This window comes from Gadus chalcogrammus, chromosome 9, assembly GCF_026213295.1.
Source record: "Gadus chalcogrammus isolate NIFS_2021 chromosome 9, NIFS_Gcha_1.0, whole genome shotgun sequence".
Taxonomy (NCBI): Eukaryota; Metazoa; Chordata; class Actinopteri; order Gadiformes; family Gadidae; genus Gadus; species Gadus chalcogrammus.
The window spans coordinates 8,515,016-8,527,501 of record NC_079420.1 but is presented as its reverse complement, the minus strand read 5'-3'; the positions used below and the strand labels follow the sequence as shown (position 1 = coordinate 8,527,501).

General features: G+C 46.9%; 1 protein-coding gene across 4 annotated transcripts in view; it reads left to right on the top strand.

The window, feature by feature from the left end:
* Positions 1–12,486, top strand: part of LOC130388587 (zinc finger protein 469) — a 153,129-nt gene that overhangs the window by 110,497 nt on the left and 30,146 nt on the right. For 2 of the 4 annotated variants that reach the window (XM_056597954.1, XM_056597958.1), the window contains one exon: positions 2,975–3,115. The exons of 1 other annotated variant lie outside the window; for it this stretch is intronic. The gene's annotated coding sequence lies outside the window, so the exon portion shown is untranslated. Of the gene's footprint in view, positions 1–2,959; positions 3,116–12,486 lie in introns of all 4 variants that reach the window. One more of the 4 variants, XM_056597956.1, reaches the window with a different exon arrangement.

Sequence of the window (12,486 nt, the reverse complement as noted above, 5' to 3'; positions counted from 1 at the left end):
TGTGCGTGCGCTGGCAACAGTGTTTAACTCAAGGAGAGGAGCGAGGCAGGGAGAAGGCATGCGGTATTCGGGCCCCGGGGGGCCACTGGGCTAGTTTGTTATCGTATAGGGTAAATCGGTTGTGGCCTGCGGTGGCATTAGAGGGGGTGTCCAGGTCACAAGCGTGACTGATCTATTTTCCAGCGATAACATTTTATGGCCCTCAAAGAAATGCTTGCAAACCTTCGCTGACGGTGACTAAAATATTCTCTAAATCTTTCCAAACCTCAGTCTGTCTTGCAAACCAAACACATGCTGCTTTCTCCATTTCACAACCGCCCTCCGCCCCCATCATCATCATCATCACCAGCCTAAAGTTATGGTCAGAACCCCCCCGACCATCACCACTCCCCTCCCCCCTCCCTAATTTAAATGGACGTTTTTGCGGAAATCGAGTTCAGAGTTTCCACAGTAGCCCCCCTCCCCCGCCCCCCGCCTGTTCTGATGGGGCGTGTTGGGAACGGTTAGAACGCAGTCAGCTTTAAGCACATCAGCCCCAGTGTCATCACAGCAGATGTTGTCTAGAGAGAGAGAGAGAGAGAGAGAAAGAGAGAGAGAGAGAGAGAGAGAGAGAGGAATGCTGTGTTTTTGCAAAATACAAGCAGTTTGAGTGTTGTGTGAGGGAGCGATCATTGAGGGATTAAAGGAGGGGTGGGTCAGGACCTATGCATCTGAATTAGACTTTGAATTAGACTTGGCCCAAGATTCAGAAATGTATAGCAACTTCCAAGAATAGTTATACTGTAATTGCTCAATACTCTCCTGAGAACTTTTCACATTAATCAGTAATATTGTTAACAATGTTTTATAACATTATTACAAACTTTTCATTCTTTCAGTAGTGTCACTTTTGGGCCAAGTGTCGATCAATTACTTTGAATCTTTATAATTAAGTAAATTAATTTTAAGTGTTAAACAAATTGTGTACTTGGCATAGCGTGCGATAGCCTCGGCCTTGATAATAGAAGCAATTCAAACTATTTAATTATAGTACCAATTAAAATAAATGCATATACTTAGTTTTCAAGAATACTATCAGTTTAAGAATCTGTTTTAAATAAATGCTCGAAGAAGAAAGATGTGATAATTCATATATATATTTTGGTGACTTTCTTCACAAGTCCAATCTTTAAAGTGGAAATCTCAGAGATTTTAATGGTCACTGTCCATCACCAAATACTGCTTGCGTCTCCGGGCAAAATTACCGTTTATTGCCAAAGGTGTCCCCAGAGAGCATGAAACAGAAATCTTCGTGGCAGCATTCACGAAAAAAAAACTTGAGTCACCGCGACTTTTGGTGCAAAGTGACTCATTCCAACCGAGGTCTACGTGAGCTACAATAACACGGTAGGATCAAGAGGGTCAATCCTCAACCGCGTTTGATCACGTCATATCCTCATGTAATATGCTGTGATTATTGTGTTATGACCCTGTTCTATCGCCAGACTGTAATCCAGCGTTGTTAGCAGCTCTGTTTTCAAAGCTGCATGATGTCACGCTGGAGCGGAGCGAGGTGGCTTCTCTGGTTGATCTTACTAATCAAGACAACATCAGAGACGGACCAGATATTATCTTCTCTTGTTGACGTTCTTCCTACAGATGACCAATTATCAAAACACTATAAACGAGGATCACCTGGATCACTGTTGTTGTTGTCATGGATTATGTGCATGTGTGTGTGTGTGTGTGTGTGTGTGTGTGTGTGTGTGTGTGTGTGTGTGTGTGTGTGTGTGTGTGTGTGTGTGTGTGTGTGTGTGTGTGTGTGTGTGTGTGTGTGTGTGTGTGTGTAAAAGGGGGCGGGGATTAAAAACAAGGGCTGACTACTCTGCCTCTCGAGTCAGGCCATGGGGGATGTACAGGAGGGGGAGCTGTTCTTAACGGACACATGCGCCGACCAATCAGAATACAGGGCATTCCTCACATTCTGGAACAACAGTGTCAAGGTAGTTAAAATTTTTAGACGTGAGTGTAGTAAAACATTTTACAGCTCTTTTGTTTGTGTTTGTGTGTACGTGTATTTAAGTGTGTGCGTCTAGCCAGCAGTCGTGTGTGTGTGTGTGTGTTTGTGTGTGGGTAAGCAACAAAGCAATAATTAGATTTTGCCTTTGATGTAATGTGACAGTCGTGACATCACACATCCTGAGGTATCTCTTGACCCTCTCGCTCCCCCTCTCACTCTTCATCTACAGTTTTCCCTCTCACTCTCTATCTCTTCCTCCATATATATTTGTGGCATGTCTCTGTCTCTCCCTCTATCCCTCTCCCTCTCGCTACCTCCATATCTCTCTCCTTCAATCTCTCCATCCCTCTCTCTCTTCCTCTCCCTCCCTCTCTATATATTTTCCATGTCTCTCCGTCTCTCTCTTTCAATGTCCTTCCAGTAGATCCTGCACAGACACACACAGACACAGTCACAGACACACACTCTTAAAAGTAGGTGAGGTGGGCAGCAGGTGCGTCTGAACCCAGCTGCACACCAGACCGTAGACAAGGCAGGAGAGAGAGAGAGAGAGAGAGAGAGAGAGAGAGAGAGAGAGAGAGAGAGAGAGAGAGAGAGAGAGAGAGAGAGAGAGAGAGAGAGAGAGAGAGAGAGAATGACAGGGTTTCAAGGCAGTACAAGTGATCATGATACATTTGTAACCAAACGAAGAAGTTGTGAATTGAAGTAAAGCAAGTTTTTGTTAGAAAAGCACTAAAAACCCTAATCAGTGCAAAATGACGTGTTTATTACCCTTTTTTTCTCCTCAGGCTATCTTTTTATGTATAGATTGTCATATGTCTGGGCACAAACCATTCTCTCTTTCCTGCCCCCTCCTTCTCTCTCTCTCTCTCTCTCTCTCTCTCTCTCTCTCTCTCTCTCTCTCTCTCTCTCTCTCTCTCTCTCTCTCTCTCTCTCTCTCTCTCTCCCTCTCCCGTCCAGGGTTCACCGCTGCAGAGCTCAGCCCTAGCCACGTTATGACTACAGGATGAGAAGAGGGTGAGGGAGGAGGAAAGAGTGAGAGAGAGAGGGCAAGAAAGGCAGACTCTCACACAAAGTCACACACACATCAGCGTTTGGAGACGTTCAGCTTGAAAGGTGAGAAAACATCTTGTTACCAACAGTTGAGCTTTCAACCTGTTGTTAGTTGATCTGCATGTGTGTGGGGGAGAGAGAGAGACTTTGCAATGTGGTGTCTCTACTGATCTTGATGTGTGTGTCTGTGTGTGTTTGTCTGTGAGTGTGTGTGTGTGTGTGAGTGCGTGTGTGTGCGTGTGTGACAATTAGGGATTGGAGAGTGCTTGACAAAAATGTGTTTGAATTAGTTACATAGCATTGAGTTCAGACCGGTTCAGAGTCTGATTTTTTTCCTGATTCCAACCATGAAAATGACAGGTTTGCAGTCTGTGTCTGTGTGCCCTTGCTTGTGTGCAGACGCATGGATGCGGGTACGCATGTGAGCGTGTGTGTGTGTGTGTGTGTGCACGCACATGCGAGTGTGGGCGTTTCCAAGACGCTGTGTCTGCCTGTGTTTATGTCTGTCTGCGCGCGTCCCTGCATCTCTGCAGGCATCGGTGCAGTCGAAGAGCAGGGTTGCCCTGAGGAATCCCCTTCCATCAGTGTAGGATCCCCTCAAGGCCTCACTCTCCTAGGAGCAAGTGAATGCCCTGATCCCTATCGGCTCTGATTTCAGTGACGTTTCTGCAAGAACCCAAAAAAATGGGATGAGTGTAATTACGTCGAGAAGATAATTTTTTGTATGCATAATAATATGTAATTATGTCATCGAGGGGGGAGGAAGAGAAAAAATGTTTGAAGTGAAAACAAGAAAAGCTTGCTCGGTTAGCTTTTCTGGCCTATCGTTGGTTGGGACCTTTTTCAGACCTGCTTGCGGGGTTAAATCACCTGTGTGCTAGGAGAGCGGTGTGGTCAACGTCCAGGGTCTGGAGCCCAGTAGTGGACCTTGACCAAGGTCTGGATCCAGGCCTCATCTGGCCACAATATGGTCTCCAGTCCCGACCCGAGTGTTAGGATTCCTTTGGTGTAAGATAACAGATTTGTATTTCTAACAGTCTTCAGATGTTCCACGGTGAGCAGATGCAAACACATTGTGCATCGCAGGAGGGATCAAATATCAAAGAGGTTTCTCAAAAAAAGATGCAGACCGTTTTGTTCAACGTTGTGCCAAGAAGCAGACCAGGAAGAGCATATGTTCTCATGCGGTCTTCTTCTTCTTTTTATTATAATTATCATATTTTTATAGTCTTCTCATGCATTTGTATACACAACGCAGGCCAAATACCACAATGTCACAATCCTATACCTATTGTCATATTCTCTCTCTCTCTCTCTCTCTCTCTCTCTCTCTCTCTCTCTCTCTCTCTCTTCTCTCTCTCTCTCTCTCTCTCTCTCTCTCTCTCTCTCTCTCTCTCTCTCTCTCTCTCTCTCTCTCTCAATCTCTCTCTCTCTCTTTCTCTCTCTATCTCCCTATCTTTCTCTCTTCCACTCCCCCCCCCCCATCCCCCCGGGACTAGAAAGGGGTGAGGGTTGACAGCTGACAGCTAATAGGTTGCAGGGTGAGGCTGGGCTCTTGTGGGTAAGGCTGAGGTGAGGCAGAGAGGTGGAGGCCACCTTGAGAGGCCAGCCCAGGTACTTGGATGCTTAGAATTCCTCAGAAGTAAAGCCTGCAGCCCCTCTCTCTCCCTCTCTCTCTTTCTCTCTATCGCTCTCTCTCTCTCTCACACACCCTTTCTGTCTGTCTGTCTGTCTGTCTGTCTGTCTGTCTGTCTGTCTGTCTGTCTGTCTGTCTGTCTGTCTGTCTGTCTGTCTGTCTGTCTGTCTGTCTGTCTGTCTGTCTGTCTGTCTGTCTGTCTGTCTGTCTGTCTGTCTGTCTGTCTGTCTGTCCGTCCGTCCGTCTGTCTGTCTGTCCGTCTGTCCGTCTCTCTCTCTCTCTCTCTCTCTCTCTCTCTCTCTCTCTCTCTCTCTCTCTCTCTCTCTCTCTCTCTCTCTCTCTCTCTCTCTCTCTCTCTCTCTCTCTCTCTCTCTCTCTCTCTCTCTCTCTCTCTCTATCACTCTGTTATCACTTGGAAACAAGCAGCCAAACATTCGATAATTCAGTCTTTTGCAAACATACACACACGCACACACACACACACACACACACACACACACACACACACACACACACACACACACACACACACACACACACACACACACACACACACACACACACACACACACACACATTGACACACACACACATGCACAGGCACATCCCCCGCTCCCCCTTACATAAAGACACCCATTACCTCCCCTCTCTCCCAGCCAGCAAGCCAACACCCTATCCCTGCATCCTTACCACCCCTGCCCCACCCAAGCCCCGGCAGCAGCCCCCCTGTCATTCCCGGTGCCTCCCTCCCGGGCCACGCCCGCACACAGGGCAGGCCGGGTCGTGCCGGCGTGCCTGCTCTGGTGCCAGCCCCCCCCCCCTCCCCTGGCGCTCCAGGCTCCAGCCGGCTCTGCCAGGTGAGGTGCCCCACTGGGGGAATGCCAGCCGCTCCACCTCCGCCTGTCTGGGGCCGCCGCCGCATGGGGGGTGGAGGCGGTGGTGCCAGCAGGAGATTGGACGTAGCCGGGCAGGGGCTGGGGCTGGGGCTAGGGGTTTGGATGTTTTGTTATGGTGTGTGTATCGGGGTCTTCCTGCTGCTGAGCTGACCTGGAATCAATCCCGCCACTGTTACGCTTACGTTTGCTTTTAGGGGTTTAGCAGAGGGTTTATTCAAAGTTAGGGATCTTTGAGTGTGGATGGTCAGCCAGCACTTTCAAATTGTCATTGTGACACAGACTGAGCTAAGATAGACTTTGAGATACACGTCTGAAACACTTGGTAGAATATCTCCGGTGTAACTCAGCCCCTTGCAGCTGTAACATTGTAGGACTGCTGGATCAGAAGTTCTGCTGTAACACAGTAGGACTGCTTGATCAGAAGTTGTGCTGAAACACTGTAGGACTGATGGATCAGAAGTTCTGCTATTACATAGTAGGACTGCTGAGTCAAAGGTTCTGCTATAACTTAGTAGGACTGCTGGATCAGAAGTTGTGCTGTAACACAGTAGGACTGCTGGGCCAGAAGTTCTGCTAAAAAGTATGATGACTGTAGAACAGGCCCAGAACATTCAATGGAATAAAAGTTGCACGCACAACCTGGTTCCAAAACAAAACCTGGAGAAACTGCAGGGTAGTCATAGGATCCAGATCAACACGTTAAGTCATTTTGTTAACGTTGCAATGTTACAGAAGTTGTCCATCATATCAACCCTAAAAAAACGCCTGTGGAGACAGTCTTCCTTCGGAGGGCAGAGGTCACCATGTAACCAGAAGTTGGTTCCTAAAAGATGTCTGTCCTCGTGGATGATTGATAATGGCTTTAGGTTATGGCGTTCCAAATGATGGAGGATCCTGTTTTATGGGGTGGTGGGAGTTGGGGGGCTAGCCCTGCGGTCTGTGTGTTCTTGTTTTGTCTCTGAATTGTGTTTGAATATATAAAGCACTCATACGGGTTCACTTATCCATGGAGTGTTATTATTATATATTATTAATGTGGCCGAAGCATGTGGCGTGATTATTATTATTATAGCACAACATTTATCAATATACAAGAACAGGAAAACTATTCCCATAAACAGGATATTTTGCAATCATGGACTTAAAAAAATACAAGTTTTCCTCCTTTGACCACATATGGTGAAGATATTTTATAAAGGCCACAATGGAGTGGATTAAAAAGACATGCAGTCCTGAAGATGAAACGTCTGCAGAGGGAGTGGGTCCAAGTCAGTGTCCAGGTCTATTACAGTGGCCTTGGCCTGTCAAAGATCTCTGATGGCCCAGTAAATGGAGCTGGAACACCTCTCTCTCTCTCTCTCTCTCTCTCTCTCTCTCTCTCTCTCTCTCTCTCTCTCTCTCTCTCTCTCTCTCTCGTTCTCGTTCTCGTTCTCTTTCTCTTTCTCTTTCTCTTTCTCTCTCTCTCTCTCTCTCTCTCTCTCTCTCTGTCATAGTCATAACACAGTGACAGCGTTGCCTTGGTCTTCCTCGCTCTGCATCCTCCATCATGCCATCACTACATCCCGCATGGGCACAATGAGCTGTCATGGCAGCTCAGGGCGTGGCTGGGAGCAAGCAGTAGGTATCTGCTGCCTCCCCGGGAGTGACTAGCTCTCGTCTGGTTCCTCCGCGGTGATAAGGGAACTGATGATATCAGCCGGGAGATGTTTGTTCCTGTTTTGGGGGAGTGTGTCTGTAATGGCTGGTAATGGGCGAGGAGCTTCACCCAACAGTCCCAAAACACAGCAAATCCCGACATTCCAGGCCTCTCTTCCTCCTCCTGGTTCGGACACCACCTCCAACGCGCATGGCCGTACAGACATGTTGGATAAAGATAGTACTTAGCATCGTGTAGCATCTTATCCTAGCTAACTTTGTTGTGTGCGAGGAATGGGTTAACCTGGCAGTTCTGTGAACTACCGACAGCGATACATTGTGTGGTGAAGCATGCGTGCAGACAGGGGGATTGAGTGCTGTGAGATTGGGTTGAGATACACACTACGTTATCTGATGTGGTGTTACTCTATTTAGCGCTCCCCTTGGCATGAGGCCAAGGTGACAAGTGTGTACAGTAGAGGCTTTTAGTTTAGTTTGTTCTGGTGCTTGTTGTTTTACTGTTTGGCCCCACACACAACAAGGGGACATCAAGTCACTGCGACTGCAAACAGCATCGTATTAGGAAAGGTAACTACTATAATTGTTTCAAAGTTCCGTTTTTTTCTGCCTATATTGCTGTTACCTTAGCAATACATTCTATAAATTTCAATTATTTCTTCCTGTGAATTGACTGTTAGAAACTCATAACTAGATTTGATCTCCTCAGAACCCATTTAACACCTTTCCCATAACTGACAGCCAGGGGGTCGTGACCTTTTGACAACCACCAAGTTGATGTGTCCCCTTTGAATACAGACACACACACACACACACAAACAAAGGCACAGAGATTGATTGCTGTTTAACCGCTGGTTATCATTGTACGCATCAATTATAACCTTATGCTGAGCTGTTTGCGGAACACGTGTGCTAACTAAGCAGTTGTTCTCAAGGAACAATGGAACACTATGTCCCTCGACATTGGCTTGAGCCTAAAAATATGCAATAAAAACCCCCAGTTCTTTACAATAAAACCACCTCTATACCAGTATGTATTCAACAGCTGGTTCAGCTAATGCCCTTCAATATCCCTTGTTGTTTTTGTCTGTAGGCGTGTGATTGTGTGTGTGGGTTTGTGGTCGCATTTGTGTGCATGTATATGTGGGTCAGCGGTTACGAATCCTCATGTGGTCACATTTGATCCTACTCTATCCGATAAACAGCTTCTCTCTATGACTCTCTCTTCTCCTCACACACATGGATTCACACACACACACACACACACACACGCATGCACACACACAAGCACATACACGGAAACTACACACACACACACACACACACACACACACACACACACACACACACACACACACACACACACACACACACACACACAACTGCTGCACGCTTACTTGCATGTGTGCACACTCTGGTACATGCACACACACACAAGCACATACACGCAAACTACACACACAAAGACACACATGGTGCACGCACTCCGGTACAGACAGGTTTGTACACACACAAGCACACACACACACACACACACGCACATACAGACTCACACACACACGTGCCGCACACTTACTGCTATGTGTGCACACACTCTGGTACACACAGGTTTGTACACACACAAGCACACACATGCACAAACACACACACACACACACACATGGTGCAAGCTTGCTGGCATGTGTGCTCACACTCTGGTACAGACAGGTTTGTACACTCATAAGCACACACACACACACACACACACACACACACACACACACACACACACACACACACACGCGCGCGAGCGCGCACAAATATACACACACACACGTGCTGCGTGCTTACTTGTATGTGTGCACACACTCATACAAGAAGTCACTTGTGTGCACACACAGGCATCACACCTCGCGGTGATGCCTGGTCATGCCTAGGTTACGATCACAAATAAACACAAATAGCTGCGTGCCTCCGCTGATGGGGAAAAACCGCTTGTGTGTGTTGTCTTTTGTTTTATTTCGTTGGGTTTGTGCACACTTGTAGTAAACGTGTCAGCGTTTCACCGCCAGTTTAATGTGTGTGGCAGACAGCCACTGTATCTTGTCTGACATGCGATGTCCTCCCAAATAAAAGCGTGCTTGATTGGCAGGCGCACCGGCACGCTGCCACACGGCTCCATTATCCGAGTAGTGATGACTTCTTAGATTACACGCTTTTATTTCCACCAGCACTTTATGCACCCGACACCCGACTCTAAACAGGGCAGACTTCAAAGTCACCCGTGGTGTTCACGCTTTCTTTCAGCTATTAAATATTTCCAGTGGCACTCCCCGTCCATGGAACAATAGCACATCATTGTGTCGGTCAGTCTCCCAGAGAGCTTTTTCTCCCTGGAGAAACAAAAATGTGCATGTTTACTCATAAGTTCTGGGCATTGTCATGCACATGCATTCCACCACAGCTTGAATGGCTTGCATTCTGCTCCGAGTGGCACCGAGACTATATCCAGAGACAGGACAGATCAAATATATAAACAAAAATTCAGATGGGAGAAGGCACGAGGAGTATAGTGGTGACCATGTGCTGCGTTTCTCTGTTCCTGTGTGTTGTCTGTGTTTGTATCTGTATGCAAGTTTGTGCATCTGCCCACATGAGTCCGGGGTTATTTTATTGTATTGTATTGTAATGTGGTCTAGTAATCTAGTCTAGACTAGTCTACTCTACTGTACTTTACTATGGTCTAGTCTCTTCCGTTGTCGTCTGTTATGTTCAATTGTATTCTCTCCTTTAGTCTTCATTAGTATTGTGGATATTTCTGTCCTGCTGTAGAAAGTGGTGAGTGACAGCTTGAATGGTGTTCAATGGATGGCAAAGGCAGAGGTGGAAGTGGAACACGTTGTGATGGTGAGGCTGGCGATCTCGGCCCAACACGCATGCACCCACACACCCAGAAGCACGCGCCCACAAAAACACAGACACAAACGTGTGTGTGAAGGGACTTTGTCGACAGTCAACGCAGCAGCCAATCAGGAGGAGGCTGGGAAAGTACTACCCCAGGTGAATGAAGTCTAAAGGGACGAACGTGGGCATTAAAGAGGAATAAAGGAATGTAAGATGAGCAAGAAGAAGAAGAAGAAGAAGGTCGGGGGCCGCTGTGTTGAAGGAGCCCGAGAGGAGAGGAGAGCAGAAGGCCTCCATCTGTGAGCAACATGCACACACCCCACTGCAGTCACATAAATCTCTGCCATTCTCAGCAATGCAAAGCTGCATTCCGCATGGCCAAGCGCAGGGCTGGCTACGGCGGGCTCCTCGCGAATGGCCTGTGCATCGCTCATACGGCAGGAGCACATGAAAGACGTGAGGGTTTGAGGAAGGGAAAAGGGAATCATAAATTAAGCACGTCTTGACCCCCTTCATCTTAAGACGCGTGCGCACTGTGGGTTCAACCTTTTAATCATTAGGATATGGTATTAAAATAAATGTGCGGTGGAAGTTAATGTTTATCTTTGGAGTTGTGTCTCAGTCACACAGTGGATTTTTAAAAAAATTCATTTTTGGAACGTGCTAACCACATCAAAATGTGAGAGCACCGATGTTTAAAGGTTCTGGGTTTAAAAGACCAACGTTGCTCTTTTCTTCTGGTGTGGTCCCTCGGTCCAACAGTGGAAAACAGTCAACATATGCAAGCTCACACACACACACTCTAACACACACACACACACGCTGTTGGAGGTCAGCCGGGTTAATGTGAAACCTAAACAGGGAATGTGTGGAAGAGTTGGGTTTTCCTGGGCTTCGGCAGATGGGCTGGAGCCCTCCCTGCCAACGCTCTGTTATGACAGAGCTCTCTCACTGGCGTGTGTTGTGTGTGTTGCGTGCGTTGTGTGTGTGTGGTGTGTTATGTGTGCGGCATGTGTGTGTGTGTTGCGTGTGTGTATGGCGTGTGAGTGTGTGTGTGTGAGGCGTGTGTTGTCTAGTGAAAGGATAGCATCCCAGCCCATGTGGTGCTGTTCTATGATGTGTGTGTGTGTCTCTGCTTGTGTGTGTGTGTGTGTGTGTGTGTGTGTGTGTGTGTGTGTGTGTGTGTGTGTGTGTGTGTGTGTGTGTGTGTGTGTGTGTGTGTGTGTGTGTGTGTGTGTCATATCGCTCATGTGGGTGTGCGTGTGTGTGTGGGTGTTTTCTAGTGGAAAGTGCGTACTGTATTTTAGGGGGAACGATCAATCTTGTACATTTGTTTGGTCGTTTCAAGTGAAAAAATTAACTAAATCATCTTTTATTTGGGGGGCTAACATTTGGTTCATAATGATTTAAAGATGAAGAACTTTATAGAGGTTATATAAATAAAAGTTGACCTTTGAAATCCACTTCCTCTCTGTGAGTTCAGTGTTCTTAGAAGGGCTGGCGAATCAGGCCGAGCAGTTTAATAAAAACTACAGTTTTCCACAGTACGTTATATTTTTCCAAGCCCTCAATTTAATTATTACATTTCCATGTCATGTATTTAGGCTTTGATAATCCCGCAAATTACAGGTTGGAGGATTGCGAAACTCGTTCTTTTATACTGACACCGCTTACCCGGGTTTCATGTAGTGTCGAGAGACTTTGAAATGTTTTTATTTGAAGATTGTCTCAACAGTGCAGTCTACCTTAGACCCACTTATTCAAAGACAAACGGGGTATGGAGAACCTGTGGTGACAGTAAATCATCTTTTCCATCTTTCAGATACAGACCCACATCGTTGGGGTTTCTGGTCTGATTTCGTGGAACTTTAGATCGATGGGAATCGTTGGTGGTGAAGGAATCACATAATAACATGGTGGCCAGAGATGAGTCACTGCTAATATCACGTTTTCTCTTTCAAAGCCAACTGTCCTTTTGAGACTTTAGTGCGTTTTGTACGCTGTGGGTCTAACCCTCAGGCCAGCCAATGACAGAGCTCGAATGTGACATCATCGTAATTCAGAGTTGGGGGGGGGGGGGGGGGAGAAACGTTCCAGAAACAGAAAAAGTGAAGTGGTTGTGGACTCTGGCCCCTGAAACCGTGTTTCATTATTCGATCTGTCTGAGCACACCGAGACATCATCATGAGATAATCACAGTCCTCCCTACGGCCATTAGCTGCTTGTCAATCGACAGCCCGCCATCATACCACGTCTTGCCCTAAAGCTAGTGGGCAGGGCCGATGGGATGGTCTGCCCTTACAAGTCCTCCTTAAACTCAGTATTACTGGTTTGGAATTCGATAGAATTATGCGAACGGGGCCTTG